The sequence below is a fragment of the Archocentrus centrarchus genome, chromosome 20 (assembly GCF_007364275.1).
Source record: "Archocentrus centrarchus isolate MPI-CPG fArcCen1 chromosome 20, fArcCen1, whole genome shotgun sequence".
NCBI classification, from domain to species: Eukaryota; Metazoa; Chordata; class Actinopteri; order Cichliformes; family Cichlidae; genus Archocentrus; species Archocentrus centrarchus.
Window position 1 is genome coordinate 12,327,006 of NC_044365.1, and position 13,293 is coordinate 12,340,298.

The 13,293-nt window shown below is 43.0% G+C and overlaps 1 protein-coding gene and 2 long non-coding RNA genes across 5 annotated transcripts in view; all 3 read right to left on the reverse strand.

Moving 5' to 3' along the window:
- The window catches only part of pard3aa (par-3 family cell polarity regulator alpha, a), a 315,863-nt gene that overhangs the window by 223,863 nt on the left and 78,707 nt on the right, over positions 1 to 13,293 (reverse strand). The gene's annotated exons all lie outside the window — the stretch shown is intronic.
- Positions 2,834 to 4,031, reverse strand: LOC115799174 (uncharacterized). The gene is made up of 3 exons (XR_004021542.1): positions 3,984 to 4,031; positions 3,808 to 3,864; positions 2,834 to 3,498 (listed from the first exon to the last, which is right to left on the reverse strand). It is a non-coding gene; the product is annotated as an uncharacterized LOC115799174 (long non-coding RNA).
- On the reverse strand, positions 10,169 to 12,088 carry LOC115799173 (uncharacterized). The gene is made up of 3 exons (XR_004021541.1): positions 11,855 to 12,088; positions 11,679 to 11,735; positions 10,169 to 11,369 (listed from the first exon to the last, which is right to left on the reverse strand). It is a non-coding gene; the product is annotated as an uncharacterized LOC115799173 (long non-coding RNA).

Here is a 13,293-nt window from a genome sequence, read left to right on the forward strand (position 1 = left end):
TTTTTTTCCCTGTGCAGGTACTTCAAGCTCTTAATTCCTTGACAGAAGCACTCCAAATACAATTTCTTTAAATGAAGGTTTGCTTGAGGAGTCATTGAGGAAAAATTTAATTGGGCTGATCTACTACTATGCTTCCTGTCTGTTTTGACACTACAATATTTGACTTCAGTTGTGGAGTCAATACTCCAAGAGGTGCTGTTTGGAAGATCCAACAGCTAAAACAGTGCCTTTCTAAAACATCTCCATAATGTCACAGCCATCATACATTTATGTAGAGCAGGACATTCAAAATGTGCGATCAGGTTTCCACAATAGGTCATGTTTTATAAAAGACTTAGGGGGAAAAAGATTCTGCACCCATGGATTAGGGTTACTGTTACCCCTAAATGAGTGAAGACCCCATGGAAGAAGGAAGAAGTTTCTTTCACTAAGAATGAGCTCTTTGTGCTAGTGAAAATTTGGGGGAGAACTGTCCTGACAAGCAGCTAGTTTTATCTCCACTAGCCTTTAACATAGTTCAGGTAGCAGTTAAAATTCACCTTTGACAAACCAAGTGAATGATTTAGAAAAAGGACAAAACACAAGAACATGTACGTTTGCATGTTACATTTTTCTCTAGGGCCACCTCAGCGGCAACATAAACCAGAACACCTCTAAACAAGCCATGACAACACCCAGGCCACACCTCGTTATTTATGCGCCACATGCACCGTCCTAATTCACCTCTCTCGTGTCTGTCTCCTGTTAGCAGTCCTTCAAACCAATTAACACCTAGACAACCATTCAGGTCTGATTCTAAATGTCTGGATGCAATTAGAAGAAGGAAACATGGACACTTAAAGCAGGAAGGGGATTTAAGACACTGAGGAGGGAATTGAGACTACTGTTGGTTGCCCCAATAATTGGGAAGTAGAAAGTCATTGTTGGTAATTGCAAGTGAAAATCAAGGGTAAGGCGAAGGATAATTCCTCCTCCATATTCAAGCCCTGGAAAGTCTTCATCCTAAACCTTCAAATGTAGAAATTAACACTGACATAGCAAAAAAAAAAAAAAAGAGGCATAATAGTCATCCATGCTGTTTTGAAGTTTAAGACTCCCATGGGAAAAGATGGCAATAGCGGCACTGCACTGTGATCTCTAAAAGCTCCGCCCCATCCAGATTATCGCTATGTGCGACTGACGCCAGTGGTTTCGACTTGGCTTGGATTCCCAGCAATGCCCCCTTCAGCGAGGTTTTGTTAGGCGCATGTCACAGTACTCATTAGCACAAAAACAAACACCAACCACTGCTGGTCTGTAACACGACCGCCGACCAAGATCTGAAAATCGGTCTCGGAAAGAGTATAGTAGTCAACGCAGCACGACTCCACCTGGAAGACTTTGAAGTTGAAGTGAAATTCCATGTGTCTTGGAGGTTTTTCTTTTTCCTCAAATATATTCCAATCCGTAAGGTAACATTGCCTTACTGGGTACGGTTTTCCACACATAAAAAGAGTTTGGTGAGAGTGGTCACACAAAAGATGCACATGAGTGCAATTTGGTGCAGCTCCCCTAACTACAGGTTGTTATCCATCAAAGATGTTTTAATTACATCAAGCACCAAATAGAGGGATTTACAATCTGTACCATCTCCTTGTTCCCTCCAACTTAACAATTATTTGGGTTGTTTGTTTTTCCTGTCTGAAACAACCCAGTTAATTGCTCCTAATACAAAATACAGGAGTGGTTCCTTATCAAAGAGTGAAGAAGTCCACGACAGAAGGTAAACACAACCGACTTTCAACAAGAAGACTAAAGGTTGATTCTCATCTTAGGCCATTTATGATATTTTGCTTTTACTTATTGTTTGGTGAGTTTCAGGGAAAGAAAACTACTTGGTTAAGGACCATTCTTTGGGTTAAATAAAACCTCCACTTTTGACATTAAACATGCTAGAAAGCACCATTTTCTAGGTTACAAGCATGCACAGCTAAGCACCATGAAAAAGTGGCAACATCTGCATACATTTACATGCACTTACCCAAACAGGACCTAGAAATTGCAAAAAATATTAAAATCTAACTGTAAGTCACATCAGTAGCTTGTACAATCTACCTCTCCTTTTTGAAGGCTGCAGAACACACCAATATACTTAGAACTATGCTAGTATGTTGGTTGAAATGCAAAATGTTAAGAGCTGACAATCAGGCACGTGACAACACTGAACTGGGCCAGTCTTCCCACTTTCCTCAGTGGGCTTTAAATTATTCATTCCAACCAGAAGCCCAAATATACAGCTTAACTATATGATAGCCTAATGAGGGCTATTGATCAAATAATTGATTGTTTTATGCATGGCCTAACTGACTGTCTACTGATCAATTTGGGCAGCTCATTACTTAATATGCATCACTCAGTGCTAACCACTAACCAGCAAAGACTGATACTACATTCTTGTTGGCATTCATTCTTCAGCTGATATTGCAAAGTCAGGGCCACATCAAAGCCCCAATGACTACTTTAGTTCAGTGAATAAACAGAGTGTGGCAGAGAGGTGAGGTAATACAACTGCCAGGTTTGATCTGTCAATTAACTGCATGGGATCAGTAAAGAATTGCATTTATGCAGGCCGTTACTTGGCCTGTTCACAAACCAAAGCCTTAACTGTAACTTCTCATATTCCCTATGCCATTTTTTTTTATTTTCAAGCTGTTTTAGACAATTGTTTCATCTTTATACTGTGTTCTTTTAGTCTCATAAAGATTGACAGGTCTAGTCACAAAGACCCTTGGCCTTCGAAGCTTTGTCTTTCCAATAAGTGTCTACAGTACATGCCTTGTGTAACCACCTAAGTTACTTATAGAGAAATCTCACCTCAGGATTTTCCTTCCAAGACTTAAGGTAAGGAAGCTTAATTGATTTGGGCCAGAAGGTTCGGCCACAGGAAGGAGGTGTGAAAAGAATGAGACTCGAACGCAGGTTATGGTTTTGAAAAGTTGCCGGCTTGTGTATTTTAAAGAAAATATATTGTAACAAATAAAATAAATTTTAAATAAAAGTTTCTCTTCGGTACCAGTAATCTTATTTTACAATCACAGTCACTTTCAAAATTTTCCCGGGTGCACCCTTCTAAATTCACAACTTAGGCTTTAGTTCAAAACAAAACCATTCCAATAACAAATATCACACTGCTTCGATCTCACCAGCTGTATGCAACAGAACCTTATTTTGGAGGGGTGTTTCCAATCTGTCCATACCAGGTCCGCCTCCTGCCTGTGGGAGTGTGCTGAGTCCGTAGAAGTCCTTAAAGCGTCTAAAAGTCCAGGGGAACGTCAGTGTATGTGTGTGTGTGTGAAAGAGGACAGCAGGTGCAGAATGGTGTGGCAGAGATCCTTGTCGCAGCTGGCCTACCGCACTGTGCAGGGCAGCACGGGAAGAAGTTGTCTGGTTCGTCTGTGGGATTGGCTCGCCATCACATCACAAATAAAACAAATCAAGGAAAAGAAAAAAAAACCTGACCTGTCAACGACAGCGTCATGAAGTACAATGAGTTTTCATTAACCACAATTCACAATTTGTTAGCAAAAGTAACATTAACCATGTATACAATTTAAAATGAATTAGTGCAAAATGCAATAACCGTAGCATGGGTTTTAACTGTTTCCTCAGGCTCAAAAGATTAAATATTTACAATCTCAATCACATTCTTAATAAAAAAACAGAACTTACTATTGTAAACCTTTTTCTTTGATAAATGTTAAAATACTTTACTCACACTGAACTCAAAAATTGCAAATAAGCCAGGAACAAGTAAAATAATTTGCTCACCGATCTCACGAGAGGACAGCGCAACACAAAATGGCGCCGCCTCCGACCTCTGACTCTCTACAACCAGAAATACAGAGGGAACCGATCGAGTTAACATTCGTGAGCTCAATGCATCACTCCAGCAGTTTATATGCACAAAATCATGCTTAGCATTGGTAACGTTGCTAACTACTTACTATATATCGCTTTTTGTGCTCTTTTTTCAATGAATCTCCGTCTCCCTTTCCTTAACAGCTCGCTCAGCATCGGAGTCGCAGCCGGAAAGACAGAGGAAAGCCCGCCCCCCGCGAAGGAAGTGGTGGGCGGGGCAATGCGCCACTAGGCAGCAGCCCATTGGCTAAAGCGATGCATGTGTTTTTTTCCTTTCAGCTACTGATTATAACAAAAATCGACCATAAATAAAACATAACTGTTAAACCAAAAGCATTTTTAGTGTTTATGAGGGTCAAGGGCATTTTTTATTAAAGCCCTATTTAAATGTGGGTTACACCCTCCCCACTTTGATGGTATGCACGTCCCTGTGCATTCGAATGGTTAAGCTGTTGCATAGAGTTTGCAATAGCTTCATTTAGGCTATTAAACACTGCATTAACAACATGCAGTAAGGGGTTACCTAATGTTGAATACTGCAACCTTTCTGGTCTCTGATGTGACCTTTGAGATCGACGAGGGACGTCTTGAGTTTCTTGAGAGCTAAGTGATGAACCAGATGAACTAGGTTGCTCAACAATAACTGTTTCCTGTTCACTGAGACACTCTGACAGTGTCACATTTCCATTTGGCAGAACTTGTTCACTAGTCTGCTGGTTTTCCTCCATAGGATCCTCAACTTGAATATCATTTTCCACAGATCCAGGTTCAGGTAAGCTTACACCATTAGGTGAGTTTTCACATTCCTTGATCTTCTCCGTTTGTTTGTCTCTGTCTGTTGGACTGTCACATTCGGTAGGATTGTCACATTCGGTGTTAGGGAATCGTTCAGTTAAGTTGACATGTTCGGTGGGTACAACAAGAGTTGGCGACATTTCAGGTGGTTTGGCAGAAGGAAAAGAGGACACGGGTATCCAGGTAGGTATCGGTGAGTACTCTGACTCTGATTCATAGTCACTCTCACCCTCCTCGACAACAGTTTGCCTTGTCTTGCGCTTAGTCTGCGGCTTCTGGGAACTCCTTTCTGTTAGATCTGCGGTGGGTACAAAATTGCAAGGGAGAAGCAAGTCTCGGTGTAGTGTTCGGACTGGTCTCTCTTTCCCTTCCGGTTTAACTGCATAGACCGGTAGTTCACCTGCTTTCTTCAGGACCACATGAACATCATTCTCCCATCTGTTTGCCAGCTTATGCTTTCCTCTCAGTCTGACATTACGAACGAGGACTCTGTCACCCACTTCGAGAGTTGAGTCAACCACTTGTTTGTCGAAGCGTGTTTTATTATGCTCAGCGTTCTTTTGTGCGTTTGAGGTTGCAATCTTAAAACTTTCCTCCAATCTATGCTTCAGATCACTGACATACTGTGAGTGTGACTTCTTCTGAGCATTAACAGGCAAGCCAAATACTAGGTCAATGGGGAGCCTTGGCTGCCTTCCAAACATGAGTTCATACGGTGAATAGCCTGTCACGTCATTCTTGGTACAGTTATATGCATGTACTAGAGGTTTTACATACTCTTTCCAATGCAACTTTTCATTGTCACTTAGAGTACCAAGCATTTGGAGAAGTGTCCTATTGAACCTTTCAACAGGATTGGCTCTGGGGTGATACGGTGTTGTGCGTATCTTTTCATGCCAGTGATCCCGCATAGTTCACTTATTGTCTTTGATTCAAAATCTGGGCCTTGATCACTTAAGAGTTTGTCTGGGACACCATAATGAACAATAAAGTTCTCCCAGAGAGCTTTTGCAACAGTACGGGCGCGCTGGTTTGGTGTAGGGACAGCCACTGCAAACTTAGTGAAGTGATCAGTAATAACTAGTACATCTTTTGTGTTAGACTGGTCTGGTTCAATAGATAGATAATCCATACAGACTAACTCAAGGGGCCTACTTGCCTGAATGTTCACAAGAGGGGCTGCCCTTTCAGGTCTACACTTCCGGCGGACACAACGCTCACATGTACTGATCATTTTCTCAACTGATACCTGCATCTTTGGCCAATAGAACCTGGTCCGGACTAAATCGATAGTACGGTCAACTCCCAGGTGACCCATGTTGTTATGGAGGTGTTGGAAAACCATGGGTCTCAGCTCCTCAGGTAACACAAGTTGAAAGGAGATATCTGGACCATTTTGTCGTCTGCGATAGAGAACTCCGTTTTGAAGTTCAAAACGATTGAGTTCACGCAGTAGCAGAGGTAGCTCGGGTAGTTCTGTTCTAAGACTGGAAGGTGGAGTCTGACCAGTTTCTAACTGAGTGATTACAGCATCAAGAGCAGGGTCTAACCTCTGCTTCCATCTGAGTTCCTCCTCTGTAATAGGTGGGACAAGAGGAAGACCACCTGAGTATTCCTCCTCAAAAGTGTCAGGGACAGCTGTAGCATGTAGCGCTAAAGACTCAACTAGAGCGAAACTTGGACAGGTGTGTGACTCTGAACCATGGCTTACAGTTGTAACGGTGTGCCTGTCACAGATAGCCTGTATGATTTCTCTAGGGACTGTTTCAGTCTCATCACTACTAAGGTGAGTAAGAGCAAATTGTCGGATTCTTTCAGTTTCTTTCTGTGAAATGGGGTCATCACCTGGACTGCCATGAGACCGACGAGATAATGCATCCGCATCTACGTTTTGCTTACCAGCCCTGTATTGGAGTTGGAATGAAAAAGTGGACAGAGCTGACAGCCAACGGTAACTCGTCGCGTCTAGCTTTGCAGATGTTAAGATGTACGTCAGCGGATTACTGTCAGTCACTACCGTAAAAGTTGTACCGTACAGGTAGTCTGAGAACTTTTCAGTAACGGCCCACTTAAGGGCCAAGAATTCCAACTTGTGGGCTGGATATTTCATTTCGCTTTTTGAAAGTCCTCTGCTAGCGAATGCTATGGCCCTCAACTGTCCATCCTGAAGCTGGTACAAAGCTGCACCAAGGCCAATGGTACTAGCATCGGTATGGAGGATATACGGGAGTTTGGGGTCTGCAAAGCCCAACACTGGGGCTGAGGTAAGTTTGCAAATGATCTGTTCAAATGCTTCTTGGCACTTTGGAGTCCATCTCTGGCCAAACGGTTCTTTCGGGTTGTGGTATACAGAGCTTTGTTGCTTGGGGGACTTTGCCTTCCCCTTTTTTAATGGTGGATAACCAGCGGTTAGTTCATTCAACGGCCTTACAATGTTGGAGTAGCCCTGGATAAATCGCCGATAATACCCAGCAAAACCCAAAAACGACCTTAGCTCCTTAAGGGTGGTAGGAATGGGCCAGGTTGTTAGGGCTTTGATTTTCTCTGTATCTGTTTCAACACCACGCTCTGATACTATATGGCCGAGATACTTAACAGAGTTCTGGAAAAATTTACATTTCTCAGGTGCCAATTTCAACCCAAACTCTTTTAACCTCAACAAGACTCTTTTCAGGCGCTGCTCATGCTCTTCGAGGGATGACGAGAAAATAATGAGATCGTCAATAAAGACGAGGACTTCCTTGAGGTTCAGCGGACCCATACACCTCTCCATGAGTCTTTGAAATGTGGAGGGTGCATTGGTAATCCCTTGGGGCATCCTATTAAACTCCCAGAACCCCAAGGGACACACAAAGGCTGTTTTCTGTTTGTCTGACTCTGACATTTCGATCTGGTAGTATCCCGACTTGAGATCCAGGACCGAGAACCATTTTGATCCTGCCAGAGCCGAGAATGCTTCCTCCAGATTGGGGAGTGCGTATGCATCTTTTATGGTCTGGAGGTTTAGCCTCCTGTAATCGATGCATAAACGAACTGACCCATCCTTCTTTCTGACAACTACGATTGGAGATGCAAACGGGGATTCAGATTCCCGTATTACCCCTGCATCGAGTAGTTCTTGGAGGTGTTTTCTTACAGCCTCCACATCATGGGGATGTATTGGTCGGGGTCTGGATTTGAATGGGGTCTCATCACTGAGCTTTATGTGATGCTGTACTTTGTCTGTGTGCCCAAAATCCAGCTCATGCTGTGAAAACACTTCAGGCATTGAATTGAGCAATTTTGTGACACGTTCTTTCCACTCAGCAGACAAATTACTTCCAAACTCAAAATGAATATTTCCAGATTGAGTAGGACCTTTTGGCTGATCTGCAGGGTTTGACACCTCTGTTTGCTCTTTATGAAGGATTCGGGTTACGGCATTAATGTCGGCTAGCACACGGCCTGAAGGGACAACAATGTCGTGATCTGTCTCATTTTTTACAACAACTGGCAGTTTACAAGGCTGCTTTTCTGGTAGGTTTACAAGACCAGTCAACACAAGCAGACCACTGGGTAAGGAAGAGTCTGATGACTGTTCAATAACCGCACACTTCTCTGTGCTGGCACTGGGAATGTACGCTGAGGCTTCCAAAACTGCTGTCTGTCCTGCTCCCACTATAGTTGGATGTTTAGCTTTATATCTTGCACACCCAAGACTGCAATTACTGAATGTTTTCTGGCGCATCTCAAGAATTTTGAGGAGTGCTCGATAACCATAAGGGACCGGCTGAAAGCTTGCTCTGGATTCATGAAAGTCAGTATAAAGCGTGTCTAAAGTGTTTGTGCCTATCAGCACTTGCGCTTGTGCTTCAGCTCGCAAAGGAGGAATGACTAATGCCAGTGTGTTGACACTGATGTCTGAACCCACAAATTCCTTTGGGAAAGTGATGGAGAGTTCTATATAGCCTAAATAAGGGACAGCTTGGCCATTAGCGCCCTCTACATCTAGGAGATCACCCAGTGGTTTTATAGGTAAGTCGGAGAGGTGCTGTTCATAAAACCTCTGAGGTACTGTCGTCACTTGCGATCCTGTATCTAAAAGACAGCTCACCTCTTTATCAGCAATAATGACAATAGCAGAGGTTCTGGATCCCACCAACCCCTTTGGAAGGTTAACAGACTGTGGTTTTGACTCAGCTTTCTTTAGAGAGACCTCTCGTGGTTTGGGACGAGAATTGTTTCCTGAAGCCCCCACTTGTCCCGCACTGGAGGCTGGGATCAGTTTAAATGGGATGCATCACTGGCTCTGTTTAAAAGTTCCCAACTGGCTTGTTTTTCTTTCAACAGTTTTCTCTTTGTCGCAACTAAGGACGGGTTTGGTTCATTTTCGCACGAAGAGGCAATGTGGCCATCCTCACCACAGTGAAAGCAATACCAAGGACGGGGTTTTGCATTGGTTTTGGCAAGGCTCTGTGTGGCTGAAGCCTTCTTCCCCATGGGACGGGCTTCGACTTTGGAATTAGTTGTCTGACACTTTGGTTTCCTATTTTCCGTTTTCCAACTGTTCAGCTGCGCACTCAAATCAGCTATTTGTTTCTGTAACACATCAAAGTCTGATTTATTGGTGCTCACTGTTTGTGTGTTTGACATGACCCGCTGCTTTGGATTACTTGAAGCAGGTTTGTTCTGACCAAGGTGTTGTCTCATACGGCTGACTTTTGCCGCTTGCTTATCTTCTTCGGTTCGTAAAAGCAAAAGTAGTTCTGAAAAAGAAGGTGGACTCTCTTTTTTTTGTCCTAACTGGAGGTCGTTGATAAGACTGTCCTCCCAGCAGCCTCGAAGGAACTGCCTTAACAACTGCTTGTCAAACTCTGATGCCCTGACACCCCCACGCCGCATGGCTTTTGTCAGACCACCATGTAATCTGTGCAAATAGGCAGATGGTCCTTCCCCTTCATTCTGAAGTGTGTTCATAAATCGTGCAAAGAGCTCATCGCCATCTTCGACAGCTCCATAAGCAGAATCTAGCACTTTCAGGTACTCAGAGGGTTTGGCATGTGGGCCTAAATGCTTGGGAATGTCTGCAGCAGGCGGTAAAAGGCTGTCAAGTATTCTCTGTGTGCAGTTTAGGTCAGGAACCGCTGGGTCACTCATGAGAACTTCAACACTGGTGCGCCATGTATCATAATCTGCTTCATTTTGTGGGCGGGGAATGCGTCCGGAGAAGGCTCTACACCTACTTGGCATGGGTGAGTGTGAAGGCACTTCATTACTGCGCACTACGTGTTCAACCACAACTCGCTGAACACTTGGTGGATTAAGATCAAGTGTGGGATGGAGTTGTGTTGGTAAGTTAAGATCGGTCAGGTTTTGGTTTGAGGCTGGGGTCGGATCATCACATTGTGAAGAATCAGCAGGGGGTTTATTTGGGGAACAGTCACCCTGTGTATGTGAGCCTGTTTCACTGCTACTAGCCGAGGCAGAAACTGGCAGCTGAGAGGATTGAGAGGACACAGTTAGATTGGCTAACCCCTCTTTGAGCACATCCTCCAGCGAGTGTCCACTCAGACTGGCCATCTCAGATAGATGTTTCATATATGTCCTAGTGACATTCCGCACATTTGCTTCGTACACCTCAGATAAACTCTTAATTTCAAATGTGATTTCAGGCTGAGCAGAGCAGTGGACAGTAAGTGGCAAAAGGGGATTTAAGGTATTCATGGCACTGACATGACTGAACTCAGCTATCATCTGCTGATGAAACTCAGAATGCGGATCATCGATACAGATGTGGCGGTTAACTGACCCGTGTTTTGAAAGGTAAGTTGCTACTTCTTCATCAAGTTCACTGTTGGTAAGTCCACTTATGATTACTGAGTTAGGGATTTTAACTGACTCTTTAACTACAATTTCCATTTTACCAGATTTTGGCTTGACTGTTTATTTCTGAAATGTTTAACAAAATGAGTCTCATGCAGTTCACAATATCTCCTCCTGGCTGGCTGGCTCGCCAATTGTAACCACCTAAGTTACTTATAGAGAAATCTCACCTCAGGATTTTCCTTCCAAGACTTAAGGTAAGGAAGCTTAATTGATTTGGGCCAGAAGGTTCGGCCACAGGAAGGAGGTGTGAAAAGAATGAGACTCGAACGCAGGTTATGGTTTTGAAAAGTTGCCGGCTTGTGTATTTTAAAGAAAATATATTGTAACAAATAAAATAAATTTTAAATAAAAGTTTCTCTTCGGTACCAGTAATCTTATTTTACAATCACAGTCACTTTCAAAATTTTCCCGGGTGCACCCTTCTAAATTCACAACTTAGGCTTTAGTTCAAAACAAAACCATTCCAATAACAAATATCACACTGCTTCGATCTCACCAGCTGTATGCAACAGAACCTTATTTTGGAGGGGTGTTTCCAATCTGTCCATACCAGGTCCGCCTCCTGCCTGTGGGAGTGTGCTGAGTCCGTAGAAGTCCTTAAAGCGTCTAAAAGTCCAGGGGAACGTCAGTGTATGTGTGGGTGTGTGAAAGAGGACAGCAGGTGCAGAATGGTGTGGCAGAGATCCTTGTCGCAGCTGGCCTACCGCACTGTGCAGGGCAGCACGGGAAGAAGTTGTCTGGTTCGTCTGTGGGATTGGCTCGCCATCACATCACAAATAAAACAAATCAAGGAAAAGAAAAAAAAACCTGACCTGTCAACGACAGCGTCATGAAGTACAATGAGTTTTCATTAACCACAATTCACAATTTGTTAGCAAAAGTAACATTAACCATGTATACAATTTAAAATGAATTAGTGCAAAATGCAATAACCGTAGCATGGGTTTTAACTGTTTCCTCAGGCTCAAAAGATTAAATATTTACAATCTCAATCACATTCTTAATAAAAAAACAGAACTTACTATTGTAAACCTTTTTCTTTGATAAATGTTAAAATACTTTACTCACACTGAACTCAAAAATTGCAAATAAGCCAGGAACAAGTAAAATAATTTGCTCACCGATCTCACGAGAGGACAGCGCAACACAAAATGGCGCCGCCTCCGACCTCTGACTCTCTACAACCAGAAATACAGAGGGAACCGATCGAGTTAACATTCGTGAGCTCAATGCATCACTCCAGCAGTTTATATGCACAAAATCATGCTTAGCATTGGTAACGTTGCTAACTACTTACTATATATCGCTTTTTGTGCTCTTTTTTCAATGAATCTCCGTCTCCCTTTTCCTTAACAGCTCGCTCAGCATCGGAGTCGCAGCCGGAAAGACAGAGGAAAGCCCGCCCCCCGCGAAGGAAGTGGTGGGCGGGGCAATGCGCCACTAGGCAGCAGCCCATTGGCTAAAGCGATGCATGTGTTTTTTTCCTTTCAGCTACTGATTATAACAAAAATCGACCATAAATAAAACATAACTGTTAAACCAAAAGCATTTTTAGTGTTTATGAGGGTCAAGGGCATTTTTTATTAAAGCCCTATTTAAATGTGGGTTACACCTGCATCTTAGGGAGGTATTGAATAATCTACTCTAAGATTTTCCCACAGATTTAGAGGTGAACCAAAGAACAACTGTCTCCTCTCTTCTTCTGGTAACAGAACCCCTGAAGAGCATCTCTTGAGAGCGCTTTACATGAAGCAATTTACTAAACGCCCACATACTGACTTTGGCCTGTACTGGCTTTCTGAATCGACTTTGAGGTCTTGGGTTTCAACACAGCTGGCTGGCCGACAACAAAGCTTAGACCGTACCATTGCACTCACATTGCATTCTTCTGTAAGCAGTGTTTCAAAAAACACTGGCCACGATGTGAAAATATTGCTTTTACACTACAATACAGCTTCCTGTCTGAATGAATAGCAAGCTGAGGTTATGAACTGGTTGCCTGGCCTACTTTTTCTACCCTTTTTTTCTATTTTTCTGCGGTGCAGACAAGCTTCCTTTCCAGAGTAAACGATGTGCACTGACCATTTGACAGAGATGCTCTTTTTGCATTCCTTTTTGATAAAACAGTACTTTGACTCCTCTTCAATATTGTTGAAGAAGTCAGGATGGAAAGAGTAGGAGAGAGATTAATAGAAAGAGAAACTAACTATAATGACCTACCATGGAGAATAGAAGGGCCTCCAGAGGAAGCTAAAGCTAAAAGAATCTGAATCAAATTCTTTCAAAAAGACTGTGGAATGGTTCGACAGAGGCTAACTACTCAGGTTCATCCGGGGGTCATCACAGTGTGGGGAGTTCAACTTTCACAACTTACCTTGAGCTTCTTTTTTCATTTAAAGTAACCTGACACTGTGACTCACTGTGCATGCAGGTTCTTTCCCCTTCCACATTTCATTGCAGACATTGCAGAAATCAGTAAACTGCAAATATTGTAAAATAACTCATCTGAATATCTTATCTAATATGAAATACGGAGTTATAGAGTGCAGGGTTTTTTGGGGGGGAATTGCAAATGATAGATGTGATGCAAAGCCAGGGTTATATCAAAGCACTTGAGAATGTAATCAAATGTGAGGATGGTAAGCACAATCATTTACATGGCTAACTCCCCAAAAGAACCAAGCAGACGTGCCCTGTTACACAATCCAAATATACATTTTCAGAGTGTAGTTTGCC